At 42.2% G+C, this 3,681-nt stretch overlaps 1 long non-coding RNA gene across 1 annotated transcript; it reads left to right on the top strand.

Annotated features, from left to right (window-relative positions):
• The first annotated feature begins 207 nt into the window (after nucleotides 1-207).
• Nucleotides 208-2,667, top strand: LOC106731880 (uncharacterized). Its single transcript, XR_001368115.3, has 2 exons — nucleotides 208-528; nucleotides 1,339-2,667. It is a non-coding gene; the product is annotated as an uncharacterized LOC106731880 (long non-coding RNA).
• The last annotated feature ends 1,014 nt before the right edge of the window (nucleotides 2,668-3,681 follow it).

Genomic DNA, 3,681 nt, shown 5'->3' with positions numbered 1-3,681 from the left:
TCCTGCTGTGTAGATGTCCTCTGAGAGTCATCGATGTATCTCACTAGTAACAAATACTAAACTGCTCATTAACTCTTTTGCAACACCTCTGTTTCTTTTTACTGAGTAGTATTTATCCATAGCCATTATACTCAAGGGCACAAGATAATTTTTTCTACACAAAGGGATTCTCCAGAGTGATGTGAATATTCCTTTTCTCCACAGAGCCTATGTGCGTTGCATTGCCTTCATACCTTACTCACAGTCCTGGGCTCCAGGATGAAGAGTTGTTTAGTATCTCCAAACCAAACAATGTCCTGGGGCAGATCCAATTGTTGTTGCTGTGCCACTGGGGTGGCGCCATATTGGCTGGTTGGATTTAAAGAGTATTTCTACTGTAGAAAGTAATTGTAAAAATGATATTTTCTTCATCAGTTGAGTTTCTTCCTGTGTATATGAAGAATATATTTGCTGACTCAGATGGGAAACATACGTATTTGCTGCTTCCCACTCTTGCTAGCCCTGAGGAACAAACACAGCTAAGAGAAAGTGAGTTGGATTCTGTTTAATCTTATGTATTGTAATATTGTGATCCCTTTGCAAGCCTGCTGAGGACAATGGTGTAGCAAAGCTGTTGCTGAGGGCATAATTTCACCTGCAGAGTTTTTATTGCTGGTGGTGAGCTGTGAAAAAGAAGGATCCCAGCTTGACTCTCAAACTTTTGCTTTCATTTTAGGCAACAAAAAAAAAGTAATTTAAATACATTTGCATTAGTCATTGGTATAAAATAAACTAATGCTCTATCTTCCATGATTAAATTATACCCAATAAAGTTTACAGGGATTGAGAAAGTCCTGAAGGATTTTTGTGATCTTTAAACCTTCTGACCCCATGCTTTGGACTGTAGTTACATCTGACTGGTAAGGGACAGTGTAGAAGTACTTTATCCTTCGCTAAATGATATTGTCAGTATCTGTTTTGGAAGAGGGAAGGGTACCAATTGCTTTACAAAGACCGAGTGTTTACACTACTTTAGATGTTGTACATTATACTGTAGTGCTGATATGTCTATGAGTGGATGGGGCTGGTCTTTGGTGGCTTCATTCTTTTCTGAGAGGGAGTTGGGCTGAGATTTTATTCAGTTAAGAGTGAAGTGGCTGTGGTGGATTGGAGAAGATAAGAGGAGGATTTGGAGCGAGTTTATCACTTCCTCAGTTGAAGCTGTCCAGCCAGCATTTCACAACCTCATGGTATGGTTACATTCCCAGAGACTCCAAGACAGTCACCTCACAGCAGTGACCCCAAGACTACTTTTTTATATCTTGTCCTGGTGACAACACTGTCTTTTTTTCTTTTCAGATGTGGACCTTGCTACAATGAACTATGTCTTTTGTGAATTCTAGTTTGGACCTCTGCAATGCAACTTACAAGAGGTTACATCATAAAGCCAGGAAGAATTGGAGTTAGGGTAAAATATGGGTGCTTGCTTGATTCAAAGATTAACTTACCATCAATATTTACTACCTCTGATCTGTTATTTAAAGCTACACATTCCAACCATACTGTGGGGAGCTCTCCTGCATTATGCTGCATGTCCTCTAAAAGGGCTTTTAATTCTGTCCAGGATCAGGTGCATAGAACCGTGACCTGGTTATTAAGTCCGGTTGCTGCATCATAAGTTGTTTTGTAACAGCTACTGGGAACACTTCCACTTTAGGTTCTTTTGCTAAAGGTGGGGTGCTTGGTGTTTTTTAAACTTTCGAGAGCTTCTCAAGGATAAGAGGGGGGAGAATATATGTATTCTGTGGTTGCCATTTGGCTGTGAGGTGGAATTGAAGGTGTTGATTATGACAAACCCTAAATTCCATAGAACTATTCTCCCCAGAGACAGCTGCTCTCAGCAAACCATGTTGCTGCAATTGAAATCAGCATATCTACCTCAGCTAATTCCCCTCACAGAAAGGACGCTTCTGACAGGGCTCTTCATCTTTGGAATTCATTACCCCCTTATGCTGCTAATCCCAGGCCATAACAGTTGGCTTCAGGACGTACTGTGAAACCATCTTTTATCACAAATATTTTTGGAAAGATGAGTGGACTAGTGCTGGCATACCCGTTGTGCAAGATAACCTGACAGTAGAGGGCAGATAGAGTCTGAGGCAGGTATCCTTTAATGTTTAATATTTAACTCTAAATACGTTTAATATTTAACCCCACAATTCCATTTTTACCCAGTGTAGAATATTAGAGTGGACTACTACTTCTAAGAAAAACTTCAATGCCAAGCAACCAATATTTGGAAACATGGGAACTGTCATTCTGGGTTAGATCAATGTCCTGTCACCACTTGTGGCCAGTGTAACATGCTTCAAAAGAAACATGCAGGAAGTCTTGCTGTGGACAGTTATGGATGACTTACAACCAGGGAAAGTTTCCTCCTAACTCCCAATAGTTACAGGTTGTCTAAAGCCCTAAAGCGTGAGGACTTATATCCTTTGTTTACCAGCAGCCATAGGATGCTGGATCCATATATTTTACCTGTAGTATTTTGTCAGTCATTTTTATCTTTTTTTTTTTTTGGCAGGGAAGAGGGAGGGTCAAGATAGTGCTTTTTGACCTCTATCCTAGAGCAATTGTTCTGGATTTTATAATCTTCTTTGCCAATGAGAATAAATGGTAAATCACTGGTTCCTGCTTTAAATGAGAAATTTGTCTTAGATAACCATTTGGGTTTTATAACCTGCTGCAAACAAATATTTCATTGGTATATGGGTGGAGTGGTAGGGGTTTGTACATGTTTAATGACTGTTTCAAAATATTTCTTTAAAATTAAGTCTGTGTTTCTAATCCTGGGGTCATGTTGATGGCAGAATAGTATAGTTTATCAGAGAGTAAAATGACCAAGCAATAGATATTTCCATGAGAATGAAGGCAGTTGCCAACCAAGAATCAGGTCAATACTTCCCTCCCAGGCATCTGCCATTTTGAATGGTCCTGTGTCAAAGTACAGCACCATCAAATTGTTACATTTTGAAACCCACCAGTTCCTGCTTGCTCTGTGACACATGTACATGTTTGCCAATATGGTGTCTTGACTGAAAATGCTCTGCTTGTATAACTGCCTCTGGACTCTCAGGTGTCATTCCCAAGGAGTCATGAGGAAAATAATCTCTAGTTGCTTTTATCAGTACTACTCTCCCATTGATGACATTCTGCTAGGCATAGAATTAGCCAGACCAAGACAGGTCTCCTGCCACCAGCCCCCCAGCCCACCACCAGCTCTGCTTCCAGCCTCGGCCACCTCCCTGCCTTCAGATGGCTGTGCTGTCAGCCCTGGTTAGATCCCTCTTGCCATAGGGCTCCAAGCTACGGCTGGACCCCACTTCCACTGGGCTCCCTGAACAACCAGGCTCCCCGCACTGCTGAATGGCCACCCGTCGTGGGTCTCCCAGTCTACGTCCGGACATCCCCACCCACTGCAGCGTTCCTGGCTATGCTGCTAGGTTCCCGACCATTCCACCAGGCCCTTCCCTGCCACAGGGCTCCTGGCCCCATCGCTGGCCCATTTACCCCAAGGCTGTCTGGTTCAGCAACCTCTGTGGTCCTACCAGACCACGTATGTTGCTGGAGCAGAGAGTACCACATTAGGGAGGTACAACCTGTATTTTATAATAGTACCCAGAAAATCAGTTTTGTTGACTT

Source organism: Pelodiscus sinensis, chromosome 12 (genome assembly GCF_049634645.1).
Source record: "Pelodiscus sinensis isolate JC-2024 chromosome 12, ASM4963464v1, whole genome shotgun sequence".
Lineage (NCBI taxonomy): Eukaryota > Metazoa > Chordata > Testudines > Trionychidae > Pelodiscus > Pelodiscus sinensis.
The sequence above is the reverse complement of the archived record's forward strand: the minus strand, read 5'-3'. Positions and strand labels throughout refer to the sequence as shown.